The 14,079-nt window shown below is 44.6% G+C and overlaps 1 long non-coding RNA gene across 1 annotated transcript; it reads left to right on the forward strand.

The window, feature by feature from the left end:
- The first annotated feature begins 12,114 nt into the window (after positions 1 to 12,114).
- Positions 12,115 to 13,602, forward strand: LOC137364029 (uncharacterized). The gene is made up of 3 exons (XR_010972892.1): positions 12,115 to 12,173; positions 12,656 to 12,812; positions 13,066 to 13,602. It is a non-coding gene; the product is annotated as an uncharacterized lncRNA (long non-coding RNA).
- The last annotated feature ends 477 nt before the right edge of the window (positions 13,603 to 14,079 follow it).

A 14,079-nucleotide genomic window follows, 5' to 3' on the forward strand; every position in this document is an offset into this window, starting at 1 on the left:
ACACCACTTCCCACCTTCCGCCATTCTGGGTTACCAGCTTTAACAATGACAGTGTGCTTTGCAGCGAGTTTTCTACCATTCTTCCACTGATCTCTTGACTCCAAATGCTCTGTCTCCAGTCATGATCTGACTATATGCTACCTTGTCAGAGGCCTTTTGGAAAAAAAAAGAACATGCATATTGCGTCGACTGAATTATCACCATTATCTTTCTGTAATTACTTCAAAGCATTCAATAACCTTGTTTGTCCTTCTGTTGCGAAATCTATGTTGATTATTCTTTATTACATTATGGGCTGTCGGTGTATTTCTGTCACTTTTCTGAAATACGTACCGGCAATCAGTGAACACAACCGGTGCAGCATGTGTTGAGTTGTGCAGTATAAACATACAACGAGTTATCAATCTAAACAACGGGATATTTATTGTGTCATTGACAGAGCACAAAGAGCTGCGGCTGGTGAATGGGAAGCATCGCTGTGAGGGGAGAGTGGAAGTGTTCTACAATGGCACCTGGGGAACAGTGTGCTCGGATACACTTGATGGACCTGATGCAGAAGTGATCTGTAAACAGTTAGAGTGCGGTCCCCTCAGTTCTATCGATTATTCCGCTCAGTCATTCGGAGCAGGATCCGGACCCATTTGGCTCGATCGAATCGAGTGTATTTCACACGAATCGTTCCTTTGGCACTGTCAAACAAAACCGTGGGGTAAACACAACTGTGAACACAGGGGGGATGCTGGCATTGTTTGTTCAGGTAACACAACAAACCTCTCAATGTGCCAGTGTCATTTAAAACATTTGTGTCTGATACAGTCAGCATGTTTCTCTTCTCAACAGAAGCAAAAATAACTAAGGAGCAGCCCCACAGAGCAAAGGACTGCATTCGAGAATATGATTGTAAACGTGTGCTTTCACCAGGTGCTACTTCCTCTTTATTATACCAACTATCTGACTTGTACTCCTGTCTTATACTACATCAATAATAATAATTGATTCTCTTTGACAGATTCGGGACAATGGTTGCGCCTGTTTGGAGGTAACACCAACTGCTCCGGGAGAGTGGAGATATTGTGCAATAACAGCTGGGGCACGGTGTGTGATGACTCCTGGAACATGGCCGATGCCAATGTTGTCTGCAGACAGCTGGATTGTGGTCACGCTCTATTGGCGCCAATAGGGGCTACTTTTTCCCAGGGTGACGGTGTTATCTGGCTGGATGAGGTGAAGTGCACTGGAAGCGAATCTTCTCTGGCCGACTGTCCTTCCTCATCGCCGGCTCAATCTGACTGTGATCATAAGGAAGATGCCAGTGTGATTTGTTCTGGTGAGGGTGGCAGGGTTTGGAGAGTGGGGTTAGGGTTCCTTGTATGGCTAAATTGACTCATTAATTCGGGAAATTAAGAACAGTATTTATCGTTCAAATGGAAAGTGCTGAAATTTCATCTTCCTGAACGTTTTGTACAATATATTCCACAGGGCTCGATGTGCCTCCAAATGCTTTCCCATCCACATCTGCAGGTACTTACCATTATTACTATTCCAGCTAGTGTTAGGGTTTGCATTCGTTGAATTGCTATTGTTGTCACTGTCTGAAGATACAATGAGCACGTTCTCACTGACCGGAACATTTTTTTTCCTCACCGCATATTTCAAATGGTCTGTTTGAAATTCCGCTAATCCCAGTCTCTGGCTGTACCTGAACTGCCCTGTACTCATCAGAAACATGGGGGCACTGTCTCTGTAATTTAGGTTGGCTCACACTTTCCTCTTGTGCAATGTACAACACACATACTGGGGAATCTTCAGCCCGACTCATTGCCCAGACGCAATGGATATAATTATTAAATACGTACTGTAAATACTGTATCATGCAAGCCAGACTGTGTCTGTGTTAAACCTTTCTGTATTGTTGTCATTAAGAACAGGGCTATAAAACTACTTCCATCCTAGTTGCGGTCTTCTTCGGAGTTCTGCTAATCTGTGTGTTGATCTCACTGATGGTGATTATACAGAAAACGTCAATCAGAAGAGGTGAGGCTTATATCTTACCGCGGATCCAACACAAAATCCCAGATATTGTGTCATATACTTGCTAAACTCTATGTCCACTGCAGCTTTCTGTGGACTGTCAAGTGGCCTTCTTGGAAATACATTGTATTTCTTTCTGTTTTTTGCTGACTTTCTCCATTCAATGTGCTGCGGAATTAGTAAAATCTGACATTTAAAAGGGAGAGTGATTTGAAGTGTCTACATTCACTGAAGAGTAGAGCACATAATACATGAAACTTTGGAAGAGTTTACTTCTTGTAACAATGGATCAGGAAGTTTAATTGACATTCTAGGGCTGTGCATTCAAGCTATTTATTTGACTGTTAATCTTCCTTCATCCATTGGGCAGCAGTTCCATCCCTTCAGATTCTGGCTGTGGACATCCAATCACGAGCTGTCTAACCGGGTCTGTCTGTTATTTTGACAGGTGATACTTGTATAGGACCTTCTGCATCCAAAACAACGCTTCCAGTCATATTTCACCCATCCTACTCACTCCTGATTTATTATAAGTAATGGGACTCTTAATAAAAAACACTTTTGGAACAACAAAGAACAAAGAACAGTAAAGCACAGGAACAGGTCATTCAGCCCTGCAAGCCTGGGCCGATCTTGATGCCTGTCTAAATTACAACCTTCTGCGCTTACGAGGACCATACTCCTCTATTCCCATCCTATTCATGTTTTTTCAAGATGATTCATAATAATATAGAGTTTTTATAGAAATAGCACTCTCTCTCTCTTATGAAGAAAGATTCTGTAGCTGGGACAGCATAGGCCTGGTATCTCTGCCAAGGACCGAACCAGAACAGGCTCTGAAACAAGACAGTCCTAAAGCGGATAAGATCAAGCTTTGTAACCTCACTAGACTAGCAGTAGTTTACAAATGATAAAAAGCACGAGATCAGGTCATAGAGTCATCGAGTAATAGAGTTATACAGCACATAAACAGGCCCTCTAGCCCATGGTGTCTGTGCCAACAATCAAGCACCTATCTATGCTGATCTCATTTTCCAGCACTTGGCTCTTAGCCTTCTATGCTATGGTGCTTTGCATGCTCATCTAAACACCTTAAATGTTGTGAGGGTTCCTGCCTCTACCATCTGTTCAGGCAGTGTATTCCAGACTCCAACCATCCTCTGGGTGAATATTTTTTTTCCTCAAATCCCCTCTAAACTTTCTGCCCCTAATGTTAAATCCATGCCCCCCGGTAACGGAACCCTCCGCTAATGGAAACCGTTTCTTCCTATCTGTCCTATCAATGCCCTTCATAATTTTGTATCCCTCAGTCAGGACCCCCTCAGCCTTTTCTGCTCTGAAGAAAACAACCCTAACTTATCCAGCCTCTCGACATAGCTGAAATAATCCAGCCCTTACAACATCCTGGTGAATCTCCTCTGCACCCTCTCCCGTGCAATCACATCCTTCCTATAGTGTGTTGCCCGGAACTGTAAACAGTACTCCAGCTGTGGCCTAACTAGCGTTTTATACAGCTTGATCATAACCTTCCTGCTCATATATGCTATGCCTCGGCTAATAAAGGCAAGTATCCCATATGTCCTTCCGAACCACCGTATCTCCCTGTGCCTTCAGCGATTTAACAACAAGTCCACCAAGGTCCCTGAGACACTCTGAACTCCCTCGGGTCCTGCCATCCATTGTATATTCCCTTGCCTTGTACGTTCTCCCAAAATGCATCATCTCACAGTACTCAGGATTAAATTCTATTTGCTACTATCCCACCCATCTTACCAGCCCATCTATTTCGTCCTGAAATATAAGGCGTTCCTCCTCACTGTTTACGCCACCACCAATTTTTCTGTTATCTGAGAACTTACTGATCATACCTCCTATATTTACATCTAAATCATTGAGATACAGTGTATTAGCAAGGGTCCCAGCATCGATTCCAGTAGTACACCACTGGTCACTGGCTTCCACTCGCAATAGCAACTTTCGACCATCACCCTCTGCCTCCTGCCACTAAGCCAATTTTTGATCCACTTTACCAAATTGCCCTGGATCCCATGGTCTGTTACCTTCAAAAAGGAAGTAGTGAGAGCTCAGGGCCAAAATGTTCCCATAAAGTTGAAGGGTCGGACCAACAAGTCCAGGGATATAGTGGATGTCAAGGGATATAGAGATTCGGATAAGGAGGCTGATGGCAGATTCAGAGCGCTGAAAACGCTGGAGGCCCTAGAGGAGTATAGAAAGTGTTGGAGATACTTACAAAATGAATTAGGAGAGGGAAGAGGGGACATGCAAAACACTGCCAAGCAAGACAATGGACACCGCAAGGCGTGTTTTAAGTATATTAAGGGAAATAGGAGGAGTAGGGCCGATTAGGGACCAGAGTGGCCATCTGTGTGTGGAGCCAGAGGACGTAGATTAGGTTTTAAAAGATTACTTTTCATCTGTGTTCCCCATGAAGAGGGACGATGTCGGTGAGAAGATCAGGGAGGGGGATTCTGATGTCCTTGAACAAATTAGCATTGAAAGGTAGGAAGTATTAGCTATTTTAGTGGGCTCAAACTGGATAAATCTCCAGACACAGTTGAGATGTGAACCGGCAGCTATGTGAGACAAGGGATGAGATAACAGGGGATTTGGCATACATTTTCAAATCCTATCTGGTCACAGGAGATGTACCAGAGGACTGAAGGACAGTGAATGTGGTACCATTATTCAAGAGGAGTAGCAGGGATATACCAGGTAATTGCTGGCCAGTGAATCTAACGTCAGCAGTAGGGAAACTATTGGAAAAAATCCGGAGGAACAGGATTAATCTCTACATGGAGAGGCAGGCATGAATCAGGGATAGTCAGCATGGCTTTGTCAGAGGGAGATCGTTTCTAACAAACTTGATTGAACTTTTCCTCAGTGAACACGTTTCTCCCCAGTCTGCTGCAGGTGAACATATGAGTATGTAGAAAAATAGACACATAGACATAAACAAAAATACGCACAACAAAACTACTCCACATTCACAATACCTGGCATTGTCTCTTTGCTGTCACTATATCTGCGATTTGGATGTGTTCGCAGATAATTTACTGTTAAACGCTCGTGGGTTGCAACTAAACTTTAATCTCCCGACCCTCCATCTGACAGGTTCTGTCACTAGCGGCAAGGGTTCACCGGCTGGTTTGTACCAAGCAATTTATGAAGAGATTGGGAGTGTTCCACCTGGCAAGGATTCCTATCAGGTCCGGCGTTCAGGTCTGTGCTTTTAATTTCAAAACGAATTTTCACGCGACAAATGTCACTTCCACTTAAACATCGCATTTTAATGGTCACTTTACTGACTGAACACTGTCAGAAATCCGCTCACTATCCCCATGTGAAGGAGTCCTATCACAGTGCGAGTGTGCCTATATCTGTGTGTAAACTAAGATGAGCAACGGGTTTGGGAAGATTCCCATTAGTCGTTCCTGCTTAACTAACGTCATTTCTGTTTGTTTGTAATTTGGGCTGCAATTTATCTTTTGAAGTAGTCCAGGCCATGACCCAGGCCGAGAGCATTCCTGTGGGCCTCAGTTATTACATTTCACTCAACTGGATTCTGGTACCTGACCAGGATTCAGTTTCTTTGGGGATGAGGAGACAGGAGTTCCAGTGCACAATACCATCCACCAATCACACAATATATTCGTATGCAACGTTTTTATTCCATTTAAACTAGACCATAAATAGTCACTGCTCTCAGGAGGAGACAGTCACATTGACTCAGATTTTATTTCTCTATGTGACTGGATTTCTGGGTCAGAAACACGTTCTCATCAGGAACTCCTGACCTGAACTTGGTGGTTTCTAGAAAAAACTTATTCTAACAATTTGTATTCTGAAGTTTAACTTGAAATCTGCAAATTCTGCACCTTGATACTGGGGCAGCAACACTGCCAAACCTATATAAGTTCTGTCCTGAGATATATTTGGAGGGCGATTTGATCATTGATATAAATTACTCAGGTTACAACAAAACACACAAAGGTGATTTCCCTGGCTGATTAGATAAAGGAGAATCGTCAAAGATTCTGCAAGTATATTAAGAATAAAATGGTAACTCGGGAGAGAGTGGGTCCCCTTAAGGATCAATGTGGCAATTGATGCATGGAGCTACGGGAAATGGACAAGGTCTTAAATGAATACGTTTCGTCTGCGTTTACCGTGCAGAAGGTCATGGAAGGTAGTGAGTTCAAGAGAGGAAACACCGATATCCTGAATCGCATCAACATTAAAAAGGAGGAGGTTTTGGAGGTTTCAAAGCTCATTAAGGTGGATAAATCTCCAGGGTCTGACCAGGTGTATCCTAGGATGCTATAGGAAGCAAGGCAGGATGTTGCTGGGGCCCTGGCAGAAATTTTAGTATCATCGTTAGCCACAGGTGAGGTACCAGAAGACTGGAGGATAGCTAATGTTGTGCATTTATTTAAGAACGGAAGCAGGAATAAGCCAGCGAACTGCAGGCTGGTGAGCCTTACATCAGTGGTGGGAAAGTTATTGGAAGGGATTCTGAGAGACAGGATTTATATGCATCTGGAAAGGCATGGTCTCATTCGGGCCAGTCAGAATGGTTTGGGCGTGGGAAATCATGTCTCACGAATTTGATTGAGGTTTTTGAGGAGGTGACCAAGAGATTGACGAGGGCAGGGCGATGGACGTTGTCTGCATGGACTTTAGCAAGGCCTTTGACAAGGTCCTGCATGGTAGGTTGATCGGGAAGGTTCAAACACATGGGGTCCAGGGTGAGGTAGCCAATTGAATACAAAATTGGCTTGGTGATTGGAGGCAGAGGGTAGTGGCAGTGATTTGTTTATCAGATTGGAGGCTGGTGACCAGGGGTGTGTCGCAAGGATCGGTGCTGGACCCTCTGTTGTTCGTTATATATATTCATGACTTGGATGAGAATGTCTGGGGGAAGATTAGTAAGTTTGCAGATGACACAAAAATTGGTGGTATAGTGGACAGTGAAGAAGGTTGTCTAAGGTTACAGCAGGATATAGATCAACTGGAGAAGTGGGCAAGGAAAAGATTGGCAAATGGAAATTAATGCAGACAATTGCAAAGAGATGGATTTTGGGAAGTTAAACCAGGGCAGGCCATATATCGGTAATGGCAGTGCCCTGGGGAGTGTTGCTGAGCAGAGAGACCTTGGTGTGCATGTACATAGTTCCCTGAAAGTGGCAACACTGGTAGGCAGGCTGGTGAAGAAGGCGTATGGCATGCTTGCCGACATTAACCGAGGCATTGAGTACAAGAGTTGCGATGTAATTTTTCTTTTGGGCCTCCTTATCTCGAGAGACAATGGATACGCGCCTGGAGGTGGTCAGTGGTTTGTGAAGCAGCGCCTGGAGTGGCTATAAAGGCCAATTCTGGAGTGACAGGCTCTTCCACAGGTGCTGCAGAGAAATTTGTTTGTTGGGGCTGTTGCACAGTTGGCTCTCCCCTTGCGCCTCTGTCTTTTTTCCTGCCAACTACTAAGTCTCTTCGACTCGCCACAATTTAGCCCTGTCTTTATGGCTGCCCGCCAGCTCTGGCGAATGCTGGCAACTGACTCCCACGACTTGTGATCAATGTCACACGATTTCATGTCGCGTTTGCAGACGTCTTTATAACGGAGACATGGACGGCCGGTGGGTCTGATACCAGTGGCGAGCTCGCTGTACAATGTGTCTTTGGGGATCCTGCCATCTTCCATGCGGCTCACATGGCCAAGCCATCTCAAGCGCCGCTGACTCAGTAGTGTGTATAAGCTGGGGATGTTGGCCGCTTCAAGGACTTCTGTGTTGGAGATATAGTCCTGCCACCTGATGCCAAGTATTCTCCGAAGGCAGCGAAGATGGAATGAATTGAGACGTCGCTCTTGGCTGGCATACGTTGTCCAGGCCTCGCTGCCGTAGAGCAAGGTACTGAGGACACAGGCCTGATACACTCGGACTTTTGTGTTCCGTGTCAGTGCGCCATTTTCCCACACTCTCTTGGCCAGTCTGGACATAGCAGTGGAAGCCTTTCCCATGCGCTTGTTGATTTCTGCATCTAGAGACAGGTTACTGGTGATAGTTGAGCCTAGGTAGGTGAACTCTTGAACCACTTCCAGAGCGTGGTCGCCAATATTGATGGATGGAGCATTTCTGACATCCTGCCCCATGATGTTCGTTTTCTTGAGGCTGATGGTTAGGCCAAATTCATTGCAGGCAGACGCAAACCTGTCGATGAGACTCTGCAGGCATTCTTCAGTGTGAGATGTTAAAGCAGCATCGTCAGCAAAGAGGAGTTCTCTGATGAGGACTTTCCGTACTTTGGACTTCGCTCTTAGACGGGCAAGGTTGAACAACCTGCCCCCTGATCTTGTGTGGAGGAAAATTCCTTCTTCAGAGGATTTGAACGCATGTGAAAGCAGCAGGGAGAAGAAAATCCCAAAAAGTGTGGGTGCGAGAACACAGCCCTGTTTCACACCACTCAGGATAGGAAAGGGCTCTGATGAGGAGCCACCATGTTGAATTGTGCCTTTCATATTGTCATGAAATGAGGTGATGATACTTAGTAGCTTTGGTGGACATCCGATCTTTTCTAGTAGTCTGAAGAGACCACGTCTGCTGACGAGGTCAAAGGCTTTGGTGAGATCAATGAAAGCAATGTAGAGGGGCATCTGTTGTTCACGGCATTTCTCCTGTATCTGACGAAGGGAGAACAGCATGTCAATAGTCGATCTCTCTGCACGAAAGCCACACTGTGCCTCAGGGTAGACGCGCTCGGCCAGCTTCTGGAGCCTGTTCAGAGCGACTCGAGCAAAGACTTTCCCCACTATGCTGAGCAGGGAGATTCCACGGTAGTTGTTGCAGTCACCACGGTCACCTTTGTTTTTATAGAGGGTGATGATGTTGGCATCGCGCATGTCCTGGGGTACTGCTCCCTCGTCCCAGCACAGGCATAGCAGTTCATGTAGTGCTGAGAGTATAGCAGGCTTGGCACTCTTGATTATTTCAGGGGTAATGCTGTCCTTCCCAGGGGCTTTTCCGCTGGCTAGGGATGTAATTTTACAGTTGTACATATCATTGGTTTGTACTGTGTGCAGTTCTGTTCGTTGCACGACAGGAAAGATGTGATTAAGCTCGAGAGGGCGCAGAAAATATTCAGAAGGATGTTACCTGGTTTGGAGGGCTTGAGGTATAAAGAGAGATTGGATAGGCTGGGTCTGCTTTCCCTGGAGCGAAGGAGGCTGTGACGGGGCATGACAGAGGTATATAAAATTATGAGAGGCATCGATAAGGTAGATAGCCAGAGTCTGTTTCCCATGTTAATGGTGACAAAAACCAGAGGGCATCGATTTAAGGTGAGAGGGAGGAGGTTGAAAGGAGATAAAATGGGTAAATTTTTCACTCAAAGAATAGTGGCTTTCTGGAATGAACTGCCTGCGGAGGTGGTGGAGGGTGTAACAGTAGCAACATTTAAGAGGCATCTGGACAGGCACTTAAATGAGCAAGGCATAAAGGGATATGGAATTAATGCAAGCAGGTGGGATTAGTATAGATCGGCATTATGGTCGACATGGATGCGGTGGGCCAAAGGGCCTATTTCTGTGCTTTTTGACTCTATGACTCTGAGAACAAATCCGTTATTAGCCTCCTTGCTCTCTTTCCTGCCCCATTATCTGGGGTGGGGTTCGGTTTTGGAGCCACCACCGGCCGTTTGAGACTCTGAAAGGGAAAGAGACGGGGCAGGGTGGACAGGATCTAGATGTAGAAACTGTGCTGACCGACTATGTTTTACACTATTGTCTCTGCTCTGATGTCTGAAATCTAACCCACCAGCTGTACTGTTTATTGTTTTAACTGCTGTCTGTATGAGCCAACATTTATGCTTCATCCCTAGTTGCTCTTGAACCACTGCAGTCTTTGTGATGAATGTTCCACAATCGTGTCAGAAACAAAGCCCAGGACATTGTCTCCAGATGAGGACGGTATTATGTTATTTACTCGAACGTCACAATTAATCTCTCCAATAACCATCCATGTTTGTGTTTAACAGTTGCTGATTCCATTGAGTCCCTCAATCAGATTGAATATTACACCAGTCACAGTTTGGGTTACACGGATCCTGGATCAGAAATTCCTGAAAGGAACTCCTCCAGTATTGAGGGTGGGTGCAGTTTTACTTGTTGCCATCACGTTTTTTAATCCATAACGCAATCTGCTATCTAAAATTAACAATGAAATATATCAGAACTCACTCGCTGTAAAATGATGCTGCTGAAGACATGGAGATTTGCTGACTGATTTTAGTTTTAAAAATTGAGAAATAATTTGGATTTCTCAAAATCATGTCGATTTAACCCAGTCGTATAATGGAATGAAACTTTCAGTTCATGATGTTTTCTGACACTGTTGTCTGGGCGGTGAAATGCGAAATTTGTGTGCATGTTGGATAGGTGATTCAATGGGATACATGTGACTTTAAAAGGGAGGCCAGAATATTCTCACACAGTGACCACAGACTGCAAGGGAAAATGCTGCTGGATAGCGGTGCAAAGGAAGCTCGACGTCTTTACACTGTTCGGTGATGTTCCCTGAGTCGGCAGAGCTGGTGGGTGGAGGCTGCAGTTTAAGGCTCTGGGCAGGTAACTGAGCCTCTTAAACAGGAAATGCATGGCAATTTACCACGCTATTAACAATTTAGTGAAGATGCGTCAAAAGGGCGGCACAGGGGCGCAGTGGTTAGCACCGCACCCTCACACTCCAGCACTCCGGGTTCAATTCTGGGTACTGCCTGTGTGGAGTTTGCTAGTTCTCCCTGTGTCTGCGTGGATTTCCTCCGGGTGCTCCGGATTCTTCCCACAGCCAAAAGACTTGCGGGTTGATAGGCAGAAGGGCCTGTTTCAGTGCTGTATATCTAAATAAACAACAGTTTTCACAGATTCACCATCTGTAAGCAAGGGGAAGGTCAGTTTTGGCTGTGAAAAGCATGTGGTACTGGAGAGCGATACTGACTCGCGATATTGGCAATCTGGAGGCTGACCAATCTTGGCGATCACAACAGAGGTATTCAGGATGAGCATCCACTCCGAATGGCAACATACTTATACAAAGTAAAAAGAATGGAGACCTTGAGCAGTGAGTGCAGCAATTTACAATTGGTGTCAGCCACTCCTGTTTTGAGGTCTCTTTGAGAGTGACAAGAATCATGAGGCTGGAAGAGAGTGTGGATGAATAGGGCGCACAGTCGCACGCAAGCAGCTTCTTGAGTGAAGAAGATGCTACCCACCAGAGAGGGTTTACCATCAGAGGCTCTGATTCCTGCAAATGACAGAGCAGCAGTGTCACTGAAGATTGTGCCTCTCCAGGGAGGCGGTCACTGAGCTGTGCACTATGATGGAGGAGGATCTGAACCAATGAATGGGGGCACCCATCCTGCAATTACATTTTCATCTTTTGTGACATTTCAGACTGTGAGCTTAATGTTAGGCACTGCACTCACCTTGCCATACTACATCCGGGCATTGATCCTGTTCCTGCACTGAAGCCTCCTACATGGGACCACCTCACGTCTGCTCACCTCCACATCAGTCTCCTGCCAGGCCCTCTCTGCCTGCCTAGCCGGCCTCCTTCAGCCATCCCAATGGGAAAAGCACTTCCCTCCTTGACCTTGCAGCCTGGAGGATCACTTCCAGGGTGGCATGAGAAAACCTGAGCGCCACCCTTGCTCTGAGTGCTGCCATCTAACAAACACACCAGTTGTCAGTCCTCCCATCCAATGTCCTACAGTGCTCCTGTCTTTCAATCGATTAATGGCTGCGTTTAGAATAGCATGGGTCTATGGAGACTCAACTACCGTGACACGACATGGTCCTACCATTCTCCAGCCTCTAATCTCACTACAACTGAACATCACAGTCAAACTTGGCAGGCCCGGGTAGATTGACGTCTAATGATATCATTCTAAATATTCAGTTTTACCATGTGATTTTTGTGAAAATCATTATTTCCTCTCAGGACTGCTTCCGGGTGATTATGATGATGTTCAGACTGGAGCCATTGACACTCAGGATGGTCATTTGTTGCTGGACAGTGGTCCTGATGATCTCTTCACACTGACAAGTGCCAGCGGTGATCTCTCCACTCTCGGTGAGTTAAACTCCCACAGTCACCAGCTCTCTGTCACTACTTTGACTTTCATTCCAATCGGTGTTTTCATAGACCGCTGGTTGATTTAAATTCATGTTGTGATGAAATGAAATTTATCTAATTAATGCTTGGCTTAATTTAAAAAATACTTCCTGATGTTATTCCTTTTGTAATATCTCTCTTATTAATACTCCCACTGGAAATCCTTCAAGTGCTCAATCTGAACACCCTGATTCAGGCTCAGAAGATCCACTTCAGCTGCTATCATCCAGCGGGAAAATAACAACACGGTGAATGGAGCTGAAAAACATTCAAATTCCAGTCCCCATCACCTCATTGACACTTACATAGACGACCCGAACTGAACTCGATTTCAGTTCCATCATTAATACATAATCCTTCTCCCCACAGTATACAGCTCTCAGACCTGCACTGAACTCGCTTTTAGTCCAATCATTTATCTATCATCTTTCTCTCCACAGTATACAGCTCTCAGACCCGCACTGAACCAGCTTTACTGGTTCCCTCCAATCTTGAAGACAATGAGGATGTTCACTGTGATAGGTACACAATAGCAGACATTCCACCAACGATGGGCAGTGACTGTCTGGTTAAGCATTTTATGACGACATCAACCCAGTAAGAGCAATGCTGTATGATTTGTTCCATGTGTACAGTCCCGGCTGGTTCTGATAGTAATGTGATAATCAGTGGTGTTTTCAACAGTCAGTGATTCTAAAGTATCAGAGAGAACATTCTGTGTAGTTAATCTTGAAATAGGAGGCTTATAGAAACAGGAATATTCCTAGGAGATCATATACAGTATTTGATGTGTTTGTTTGATGGTTTGCATTGTTGTAACCCTCTCAAGTCGTGTCTGTTGTCCTTTCAGCTAAAAGTCAGCCTCAACTCCGACAAATGATGTCTGAAGGTGGACCACAGACTGGTGGAAAATATTCTGTGTAAATATTCTGAGAGAATGGCATGAACTTTTCCAACAGTGTGAACATGCTGGATGTGCTTCACTTCACGATTGAAACATCACTTTATCTTCATCAATCACCAGATTACTTGGTGTTGAAATAACTAGATTTGGCTTTTCTCCACATTTTGTCTGAAAGTGTGTGTGTTCCGTTTAATTAAAATACAAAAGAGAATTGATTTCGGATCATTTCTCTGTCTGTACAAATACTGAGATATAATACTCCGCATCTAATTGCCAACATTGCCACAGAGATTAAAATCATTGCTTATTCAAAAAGAGTTTATACGAAGTTCGTTCTGTAACCGCTTCTTATATTCATATCTTATTAAAGAAGGTTTAGAACACGTCAGGCCACAAATAAATGGTCTGTCTCTTTTATCTGCATTTATTGTAACTGTTTCCTGCACCGCGATATACTCGATGTGGACAAATTACTGCAGTTTATCGTGTAAGTGTTGATGTGCAATGGAAATAACATAAAATTAAAAAACATTTATTTCATGTTTTAATTGGAATGTGTGCCTTTGTCAATATTAATTCCTATATTATGGTTCAAGTGCTAAATATGCACCAATTCCGAGATACAATACAATGTGGTTTTCATGTGCTACACTCCCCGAGCGTATGGCGGGTCAGTCGGAGAATCTGATCAGAAATTAATGTGTTTTTGCACTTTAATGATTAATATTTCAGTTAGTCATCACTGGAGTGCAATTGTTACTCAGTCAGGGGAAGACTACACCATGCACTACTCTCCAGCAGATTGTGAGTTTTCTGATTGGGAGGCTTACCGAAACACCCGTATCCACCAGCAGGGGGCGACATTATTAGAATTGAAAACATATAATGCTTGGAAACACTTCACAGGTCAGGTATCATCTGTGGAGAGAGACACAGAACTAGGTTTGCATGTTCATGCGA

The sequence above is a fragment of the Heterodontus francisci genome, unplaced genomic scaffold, assembly GCF_036365525.1.
Source record: "Heterodontus francisci isolate sHetFra1 unplaced genomic scaffold, sHetFra1.hap1 HAP1_SCAFFOLD_101_2, whole genome shotgun sequence".
Taxonomy (NCBI): Eukaryota; Metazoa; Chordata; class Chondrichthyes; order Heterodontiformes; family Heterodontidae; genus Heterodontus; species Heterodontus francisci.